The following is an 11,278-nucleotide window of genomic DNA, read 5'->3' on the forward strand; positions in this document are numbered from 1 at the left end:
AGTGACTTTCCCAAGGTCACACAGTAGACAAGTGGCAAAGCCGGGACTAGAACCCAGATCCTTCTGACTCTATCCACTGGAACCTTGCTGCTTCTCAATAAATATCATCGATTGAATTGGGACTTTGGTGTCACCTAAATAACTAAAAAGTATTCCTGCCTCCCACCCCTCAACTCCAGTAGCACTTCCTTACCTTCCCCTCAGTTCTGTTGCTTCCCCTACCCATAGTTCAATGTACTGTCTATCTTCCTCGGCTAGATTGCAAGCTCCCTGAAGACAGACATCACGTCTAGTTTACTGTCCTCTCCCAAGTGCTCTACAGTGCTGTGCCACAGAGTAAGCACTCAGTAAACTGTCTTTCTACAGAAACGCTGTGGGCATGTCACTCCCCTCCTCAGAAATCTCCAATGGTTGCTTACCAATCTTCGCATGAAGCAAAAACTCCTCACCCTGGGCTTCAAGGCTGTCCATCACCTCACCCCCTCCTACCTCACCTCCCTTCTCTCCTTCTCCAGCCCAGCCCGCACCCTCCGCTCCTCTGCCGCCGCTGGGCCTCATTCTCGCCCGTCCCGCTGTCGATCCCCGGCCAACGTCTTCCCTCTGTCCTGGAATGCCCTCCCTCCACATATCCACCACACTAGCTCTCTTCCTCCCTTCAAAGCCCTACTGAGAGCTCACCTCCTCAAGGAGGCCTTCCCCCCCTTATCCTCTGCTCCTCCTCCCCTCCCCATCGCCCCCACTCCCTCCCTCTGCCCTACTCCCTTCCCCTCCCCACAGCACTTGTGTATATTTGTACATATTTATTACTCTTTATTTTATTAATGATGGATATTTATAATTATATTTATCTATTTTGATGGTATTGACACCTGTCTACTTGCTTTGTTTTGTTGTCTATCTCCCCCTTCTAGACTGTGAGCCCGTTGTTGGGTAGGGACTGTCTCTGTCTGTTGCCGAATTGTAGTCTCCAAGCACTTAGTACCAAGCACTTAGTACAGTTCTCTGCACACAGTAAGCACTCAGTAAATACGATCGAATGAATGAATAAATGAATGAACCCACCTGCCCCGCTCGCCGCAGTTTCCCCTTCCTATATGGACTTGGGCGGGGGCTGGGGCTGGGCGGTGAGGCAGGGACGGACCCTGTGCTGGCAAGAACAGCCGAGACTCTGAACAAAGGGGGAGACAGACAACAAAACAAAGCAGCACTCAATAAATACGATTGATTGAATGAATACCCTTGATTAATTGTTTCTGATATCAAAGATGCCAGAACTGTAACTCATTCCCTGCCCATCTCTCTGCACCTCTCAAACATTCAAATCCACCAGTGGTATTTATTGAGTGTTAACTGTGTACAGACCCCTGGACTGAATGCTTGGGAGAACACATAGAGCAGAGTTGGCAGATTCTGCCCGCCAACTCTCCCTGCCTGAGTATGAGCCGATAAACTCACATGCAAATGGTGCCCGATTCTCCATGGCTTACTCCAGGTAGAGTGGACCTGCAGAGAAGAGCAGTCCTTGACCAGCGTTGCCTAAATGGTTGCTCCCAGGGGCTAGCTGGAAGGCATAATTCTTATTTATTCATATTCATGCCTGTCCCCCCGCCCGAGACTGTAGACTTCTTGTGGGCAGGGAAAGTGTCTGCCAACTCTGTTCTATAGTAATAATAATAATTTTGTTATTTGTTAAGTGCTTACTTTGTGCCCAGCAATCAATCAGTCAATCAATCAATTGTATTTATTGAGCGTTTACTGTGTGCAGAGCACTGTACTAAGCGCTTGGGAAGTACAAGTTGGCAACATACAGAGACAGTCCCTACCCAACAGTGGGCTCACAGTCTAAAAGGGGGAGACAGGGAACAAAACCAAACATACTAACAAAATAAAATAAATAGAATAGATATGTACAAGTAAAATAAATAAATAAATAGAGTAATAAATATGTACAAACATATATACATATATACAGGTGCTGTGGGGAAGGGAAGGAGGTAAGATGGGATGGAGAGGGGGGCAAGGGGGAGAGGAAGGAAGGGGCTCAATCTGAGAAGGCCTCCTGGAGGAGGTGAGCTCTCAGTAGGGCCTTGAAGGGAGGAAGAGAGCTAGCTTGGCGGATGGGCAGAGGGAGGGCATTCCAGGCCTGGGGGATGACGTGGGCCGGGGGTCGATGGCGGGACAGAGGAGATGAGGCCCTGTGAGGAGATTAGTGGCAGAGGAGCGGAGGGTGCGGGCTGGGCTGGAGAAGGAGAGAAGGGAGGTGAGGTAGGAGGGGGCGAGGGGATGGACAGCCTTGAAGCCCAGGGTGAGGAGTTTCTGCCTGATGCGCAGATTGATCGGTAGCCATTGGAGATTTTTGAGGAGGGGAGTAACATGCCCAGAGCGTTTCTGGACAAAGACAATCCGGGCAGCAGCATGAAGTATGGATTGAAGTGGGGAGAGACACGAGGATGGGAGCTCAGAGAGAAGGCTGATGCAGTAGTCTAGAGGGGATAGGATGAGTGCTTGAACGAGAAGGGTAGCGGTGTGGATGGAGAGTAAAGGGCGGATCTTGGCAATGTTGCAGAGCTGAGACCGGCAGGTTTTGGTGACGGCTTGGATGTGAGGGATGAACGAGATAGCGGAGTCGAGAATGACACCAAGGTTGCGGGCTTGTGAGACGGGAAGGATGGTAGTGCCGTCAACAGAGATGGGAAAATCAGGGAGAGGGCAGGGTTTGGGAGGGAAGACAAGGAGTTCAGTCTTGGACATGTTGAGTTTTAGGTGGCGGGCAGACATCCAGATGGAGATGTCCTGAAGGCAGGAGGAGATGCGAGCCTGGAGAGAGGGGGAGAGAGCAGGGGCAGAGATGTAGAACTGGGTGTCATCAGCGTAGAGATGATAGTTGAAGCCGTGGGAGCGAATGAGGTCACCAAGGGAGTGCGTGTAGATCGAGAACAGAAGGGGACCAAGCACTGAACCTTGGGGAACCCCTACAGTAAGGGGATGGGAGGGGGAGGAGGAGCCTGCAAAAGAGACTGAGAATGAACGACCGGAGAGATAAGAGGAGAACCAGGAGAGGACGGAGTCTGTGAAGCCAAGGTCAGATAGCATGTTGGGGAGAAGGGGGTGGTCCACAGTGTCGAAGGCAGCTGAGAGGTCGAGGAGGATTAGGATGGTGTATGAGCCGTTGGATCTGGCAAGCAGGAGGTCATTGGTGACCTTTGAGAGGGCAGTTTCCGTGGAATGTAGGGGATGGAAGCCAGACTGGAGGGGGTCGAGGAGAGAGTTGGTGCTGAGGAATTCGAGGCGGCGCATGTAGGCAACTCGTTCAAGGAGTTTGGAAAGGAATGGTAAGAGGGAGATGGGGCGATAACTAGAAGGTGAGGTGGGGTCAAGAGAGGGTTTTTTTTAGGATGGGAGAGACATGGGCATGTTTGAAGGCAGAGGGGAAGGAACCAGTGGAGAGTGAGCGGTTGAAGATGGAAGTTAAGGAGGGGAGAAGGGATGGAGCGAGAGATTTCATGAGATGAGAGGGAATGGGGTCAGAAGCACAGCACTGTTCTAAGCGCTGGGGGAGATACAGGGTAATCAGGTTGCCCCACATGGGGCTCACAGTCTTAATCCCCGTTTTCCAGATGAGGTAACTGAGGCATAGAGAAGTTAATTAACTTACCCATAGTCACACAGCTGATAAGTGGCAGAGCTGGGATTAGAACCCATGACCTCTGACTCCCAAACCCAAGCTGTTTCCACTGAGCCATGCTGCTTCTCTAGCTGTACTCTCCCAAGCACTTAGTACACTGCTCTGCATATAGTAAGCACTCAATAAATACCATTGACCGATTGGTTGAATGGTAAATGAGTGCAACAGATTGTCATTTGTCACCAGTTCTGTGACACACTCTGCGGGTTACGCTGGAGCAAAGAGACATGAAGAGTTGGGATGTGGGAGCCTGCCTTTCCATTACAAATGTGAATATGAATATAAAAATACACACATACACACATATTCATTCAGGCACACACACTAGGTAGCTAGCTTTCAGGCAGTGAGTGGTGACTCATGAATGAGCAAAGCCTGCTAATAAAGTAGATGGTTTCATTTTTTCTAGAATGATATCGTGGGATTTTTATTTCCTTTTTTTCAATAGGCGGTTAGTGACGGCTGAGGACAGAGTTAGGGTAAAGCTAATGGTACATTCTGTCTCTGTCCTGGGATTGCGAAGACAGCTAATTGTTCTCAGTACAGGTGAGTCAGCCAAAAGTCTCCAACGGAGGAGGTTTCTGGGCAGTGTCAGGGTTTCATCTTGGATTGAGCTTCTGCCGAAATCATGTAGGGGTTCAGAATTTGCTTACTGGATTTCAGCTTGTCTGGGTTTCCCCATTTTCAGGAATATAGAAATTCCTAAATAATGAGCCCCACTCCCCCAGTGCCAAAGTTGGCTTCCCAGCAGGAAAAAGGATGGGCCCTCTAGTTGTCTGAAAGCATTTTGAGTCCTCCAGACATACCTAATTTGCTCCCAGGGAGTGGCTGTTTGCCCTGGGAAAACTGGAGGGAGGTCAGAGTTGTTATATTGTACTCTCCCAAGTGCTTAGTACAGTGCTCTGCCCACAGTAAGTGCTCAGTAAATATGATTGACTGGGCCTAGGCAGCAGAGCCCCCCAGTCTGAGAGTCAATGGACTTGATTCCGGTCCCCAGCTCTGCCGTGCTTCTGCTGGGTGATCTTGGGTAAGCCACCTAACTTTTGTATATATCTATAATTCTGTTTATCTATTTTGATGGTATTGAAGCCTGTCTACTTGTTTTGTTGTCTGTCCCCCTTCAAGACTATGAGCCCGTTGTTGGGTAGGGACTGTCTCTATCTGTTGCCAAATTGTACTTTCCAAGCACGTAATACAGTGATCTACACAGAGTAAGTGCTCAATAATCATGATTGAATGAACTTAAGTTCTCTGGGCCTCAGTCCCTCATGTGTAAAATGGGGACAAAACTCTTTTACTCCCCCTACGTCACAGGGATGACGTGGGGATCGAATGGCATGGTAGCCCTGCGGGAAAAACAACTAGAGTCGCCATTCAAGGGATTGCTGTCCTCAGAACCTTGGAGGAAAAGGCAGGTGTAAGAACTTTATTTAATCTCCTAGTGAAAGATGGGTTGAGAGCTTTCGGAAAGAACTCGAGAGAAGTGCCAAGTGTGTGAGTGGGTTTGGGAATAACGGTGAGACAGTTTGGAGGAAGTAGATGTGACAGAAGGTGAGCGGCACCTCGTTTGCTCGATCCAGGTCTTTCGTGGGAAGCAGCCATGTCAGCAGGTTGGCCCCCTTCCGCTTCAGTCAGTCAGTCAGTCAGTTGTATCTATTGAGAGCTTGCTATGTGCAGAACACTGTACTAAGCGTTTGGGAGAGGACAGTGCAACAGTCAACGGGCACATTCCTTGCCCACAGCGATCTTACAGTCGTGTTCAGTATGGCTTCCGTTCATTCATTCATTCATTCATTCATTCAATCGTATTTCTAGACTGTGAGCCCACTGACAGAGTAAGCGCTCACTAAGTTCAATCATATTTATTGAGTGCTTACTGTGTGCAGAGCACTGTACTAAGCGCTTGGGAAGTACAAGTTGGCAACATATAGAGACGGTCCCTACCCAACAGAGGGCAGCTCCCCGCTGGGCCCGAGTCTGGCTGAGGAAGGAGCCCCTTGGCGATGGTGGGTGTTTCATTCATTCAGTCATATTTATTGAGCACTTACTGTGTACAGAGCACTGTACTAAGCTCTTGGGAAGTCCAAGTTGGCAACATCTAGAGACGGTCCCTACCCGACGGCAGGCTCACAGTCTAGAAGGGGGAGACAGACGACAAAACAGAACATATTAACAAAATAAAATAAATAGGATAAACATGTACTAGCAAAATAAAACAAACATATATGCATGTTTGTACATATTTAGTACTCTATTTATTTTGTGTTTCCGGCTGAGGTCAGGGAATGTGCCACAGGCTTTGCACACGCGGGCAAGCGCAACACCCTGGGTGTTACCCTCGTCATCGCAGAGGGATTAACTCACTTGTCCCTGATCACTTGGCAGACCAACAGAGGAACCCAGGTCTTCCAACTTCCCATCCTCAGTAACACGATCAAGGGTAATTTATTGAGCATTCACTGTGTGCTGTTGATTGGGGCAGAGCTCTGGACTTAGCGTTTGGGAGAGGACCATACCAAAGAGTAGGTATAGGTGACCTCTGCCCACAGGATCTTATAGATCAGGTGGGGAGACGGACATGAAAATAAATTACGTTGCTAATTCTGCTGCGTTGGACTCTTCCGAATACTTAGTACAGTGCTCTGCGCGTAAGCGCTCAAGAAATACCATTGATTGATTGATTGATCATCGGTTGAAGTACTTAGGGGCCGGGGGGAAGGTTGAATAGTCAAGCCGTGGGCTCGAAGTCCAGCTAAATGTGGCAGATTAAATTCCACTTAAATTCATCTTCCTGTCTGGTATTTCCAGAGGTGGAGCTGGGGGAAAAGAGGTCTCAGACACTCTCGAGGTTGAGGAGGAGGGGGATCCAGAAATCGCCGAGGTTAGAGGAGGTTAGGGCGAACGCTCAATAAATACGATTGAATGAATGAATGAATGGGTGGGGCATCCATCTTCCGCAGGGCCAGCGGTGGGAACATCCTCTAATTCCACCCCACGGCTACTCTGAGCCGTGAGGCGGGCTGGCATGTGCCTGAATTGGGGACACTCGATTTAATGCTCTGAGGGCAAAAATGGGGCCGGGATTTAACGCTGTGACGTTTCGGCGTAAGGATGATAACAGAATGCCTTTGACTCACCTTCCGTCCCGGAAGCTAATGGCGGTAGGCTGTCGTGACGTTGGCGACGTTGCCAGGAAAATGTCACAGTCAGACATTTAGAGGTGCCTGCCCCCGGCGCGGAGGGGAATGTTGGGGAAAAGGCCTGAGAAGGAAGGGAAACATCCTTGGAGAATCGAAGAGAGTGTGTGTGTTTGTGTGACATAAAGGGAAACTTGGTTTGCTGAGCTACTTTTGAAATGTGTTCTTATGTTCACCAAGGAAACAGCTCAAATATGTGTATAATTGTACATATTTATTACTCTAATTTTATTGATGTGTAGATAGCTATAATTCTATTTATTCTGACGGTTTTGACACCTGTATGCATGTTTTGTTGTCTGCTTCCCCCTTCTAGACTGTGAGCCCGCTGTTGGGTAGGGCCCGTCTCTATACGTTGCCAACTTGTACTTCCCAAGCGCTTAGTACAGTGCTCCGCATACAGTAAGCGCTCAATAAATACGATTGAATGAATGAATGAACAAGCTTGTAACCTTGGTGTTATCCTTGACTCATCTAGTCAGAGGACCTGGATTCTGATCCCAGCTCTGCCACTTGTCTGCTATGTGATCTTGGGCAAGTCACATAACTTCTCTGTGCCTCAGTTAACTCATCTGTAAAATGGGGATTAAAACCCGTGAGCCCTATGTGGGACAGAGACTGTATCCAACCTGATTATCTTATATATAGACCAGCACTTAGTACAGCGCGTGGCGCATAGTAAGTGCTTAAAAAATATGAAATTATTGTTATTATTATTGTTATTATTTAACACACGTATTCAGCCTGTCACCAAATCCTGTCAATTCTACCCTCACCCTTTCCTTCATCCTTTGGCCCTTTCCTCTCCATCCGAAGTGCTACCACATTAATCCAAGTAATAATAATAATAATAATAATAATGGCATTTATTAAGCGCTTACTAAGTGCAAAGCACTGTTCTAAGCAATCATCCTATCCCGCCGTGATTACTGCATCAGCCTCTGACCTCCCTGCCCCTCCCTGCCTCCTGTCTCTACTCCAGTCCATACTTCGCTCTGCTCCCCGGACCATTTCTCTACAAAACCATTCAGCCCCTGTTTCTCCGCTCCTCAAAGCAGAAGCAGTGTGGACTAATAGCTAAAGCACAGGGAGACCTGAGTTCTAATTCTGACGCCACCGCTTGTCTGCTGTGTAACTTTAGGCAAGTCACTTAGCTTCTCTACCTCAGTTACCTCATCTCTAAAATGGGGATTAAGACTGTGAGCCCCACGTGGGACAATCTGATCACCTTGTATCCCCCCAGCGCTTAGAACAGTGCTTTGCACATAGTAAGCGCTTAACAAATACCATCATTATTATTGTTATTATTATCTGAAAATGGGAATAAGATCCATGTGGGACACAGACTCTGTTCAATCTGATTAACTTATCTCCGCCCCAGTGCTTAGTACAGTAGTACAGTGCTCTGCACACAGTAAGCGCTCAATAAATACGATTGAATGAATGAATGAAATGCCATAAAACACCACTTCCTTCCCATCAGCTTTAAAGTACTCAATGACTCTGCCCTTTCCTACCTTACTTCGCTGCTTTTCTGCTACAATGCAGCCGACACACTGTGCTCCTCTATTGCCAATCTATTCACTCTATCTCGAACTCGCCTATCTCTCCCCCGATCTCTCGCCCGCATCCTTCCTCTGGCCTGGTAGGGACCGTCTCTATTTGTTGCCGACTTGTACTTCCCAAGCGCCTAGTACGGTGCTCTGCACACAGTAAGCGCTCAATAAATACGATTGAATGAATGAATGAATTTATTTATTTTATTTGTACATATTTATTCTATTTATTTTATTTTGTTAATGTGTTTTGTTTTGTTGTCTGTCTCCCCCTTCTAGACTGTGAGCCCGCTGTTGGGTAGGGACTGTCTCTATATGTTGCCGACTTGGACTTCCCAAGCGCTTAGTACAGTGCTCTGCACACAGTAAGCGCTCAATAAATACGATTGAATGAATGAATGAATGGAACACCCGCCCTCTTCATATCCTCTTCATATCCGACGGATGATCGCTCTCCCCACCTTCACAACCGGTTTTAAATCACATTTCTTTCAAGAGGACTTCCTCAGCCAAGCCCTCATTTCCTCTTATCCCGCTCCCTTCCGCGTCACCCTTGAACTTGGATTTGCATCCTTTACTCACCCCTCCTTCAGCCCCAGGGCACTTATGTACATAGCCGTAATTTATCGATTTATAGCAATGTGTGTCTCCCCCGCTTTAGATGGTTAGGTTCCTTGTGGGCGGGCAACGTGCCTACCAATTCTGCTATGTTGTATTCTCTCAAGTGTTTAGTACAGTGCTCTGCACACAGTAAATGTCAATCAGTACGATTGAGTGACTGATTGACTAGTGCGCCCGCTTCTCCAGACCGGTTAGCTCGCCTAGGGGGTCTTGGTTCCTCCCAACCCATCTAGGGTGGGCAGAGTAGCTTTGAGCCGTCTGCCTTCAGGCCACCAGTCCCATCGGCCCGGGGCATTGCCACACTCATACGCGCAGCACAGCGGTCACTAGGTCCCTGGCCACACTTGTCCCTCCCCTAAGCTCACAAGTGAGCTGACCTGATGGCTTGGTTTTGGAGTGGGGGTGTGGGAGGGTTCACTCAAAGACCTTGCCCTCCATACAACACAGGGCAGGACCTGGTAAGGATGGTACTTTTCTCCCTCTCGACTGTATGCCCAGTATGGGCAGGGAACAAGTCGGCGAATTCTGTTGTATTGTGATCTCTCAAGCGCTTAGTTAATTGCTGTACACACAGTAAGCGCTCAATAGCGCTTCTAGACTGTGAGCCCACTGTTGGGTAGGGACTGTCTCTGTATCATCATCAATCGTATTTATTGAGCGCTTACTGTGTGCAGAGCACTGTACTAAGCGCTTGGGAAGTACAAGTTGGCACTTGCCAGTATATGTTGCCAACTTGTACTTCCCAAGCGCTTAGTACAGTGCTCTGCACACAGTAAGCTCTCAATAAATATGATTGAATGAATAAATGCCATCTAAAGGCTTTGGAGAAGCAGCGTGGCTCAGTGGAAAGAGCCCGAGCTTTGGAGTCAGAGGTCATGGGTTCAAATCCCGGCTCCGCCAACTGTCAGCTGTGTGACTCTGGGCAAGTCACTTCATTCATTCATTCAGTCAGTCGTATTTATTGAGCACTTACTGTGTGCAGAGTGCTGTACTAAGCGCTTGGGAAGTACAAGTTGGCAACATATAGAGACGTTCCCTACGCAACAGCAGGCTCACAGCCCTCAGCTACCTCATCTGTAATATGGGGGTTAAAACCGTGAGCCCCCCCGTGGGACAACCTGATTACCTTGTAACCTCCCCAGCGCTTAGAACAGTGCTTTGCACATAGTAGCGCTTAACAAATACCATCATTATCATTTGGCTGGGGGAGTCCTGGGCCTATCTGGTGGGGTCATTCATTCATTCATTCAATGGTATTTATTGAGCGCTTACTGTGTGCAGAGCACTGTACTAAGCGCTTGGGAAGTACAAGTTGGCAACATATAGAGACGGTCCCTACCCAACAGCGGGCTCACAGTCTAGAAGGGGGAGACAGACAGCAAAACAAAACATATTAACTAAATAGAATAAATATGTACAAGTAAAATAAATCAATAGAGTAATAAATATGTACAAACATACATACATGTATGCAGGTGCTGTGGGGAGGGGAAGGAGGTAAGGCAGGGGATGGGGAGGGGGAGGAGGGGGAGCTCTCCAGCGCTTAGTACAGTGCTTTGCACATAGTAATCGCTTAACAAATGCCATCATTATTATTATTATTATTCCATGGAGCTTAGTGGCGTGGAGGTTGAGGTGAGGAGGCAGTTTTGGGGCCGTGGGCACGACTCTCTCTTTCGCCCCCATGGCGGGCTGGGCACAAGCAGAGATTTCCTAGGTTAGCTCTGCCAAGGACACTATGGGGGGCCGAGAGGGCGGGCCGGGAGGAAGGAAACCCGCGGCGCTGTGGGGAGGAAAACGGGGACTTACTGCTGCCCCCTGAGCTGGTCACCAGGGCTCCCTCTGTGACACTGCAGAGCCCAGTGACTTCAGGGCTCCTGCCAACATGGCTCAAGCGCTTAGTACAGTGCTCTGCACACAGTAAGCACTCCATAAATGCGATCGAATGGCTCGGTGCCACCGATGTTGCCAGAGGAATCTGGAGGGGCGCTTCCGTGGCGGCGGGGTGGCACCAGAAATCTTCAGGAAGATGTCATTCCCAGTGTGGATGGAGGGAGACGGGGCGGGGAAAGCGATGCCTCTGCGCCCCTCATACTACTTCTGCTTCAGCTCCATGGCCTCCGGGCCTGAGCAACGCTGACCTAGGATGGCGATCAGCCCGTAGGGTCCATTTTCTTTCTCTCTCTGAACGTTCAGTTCGTTATCCAGCGGTGTCCTCC

The sequence above is a fragment of the Tachyglossus aculeatus genome, chromosome 6, assembly GCF_015852505.1.
Source record: "Tachyglossus aculeatus isolate mTacAcu1 chromosome 6, mTacAcu1.pri, whole genome shotgun sequence".
Classification (NCBI taxonomy): domain Eukaryota; kingdom Metazoa; phylum Chordata; class Mammalia; order Monotremata; family Tachyglossidae; genus Tachyglossus; species Tachyglossus aculeatus.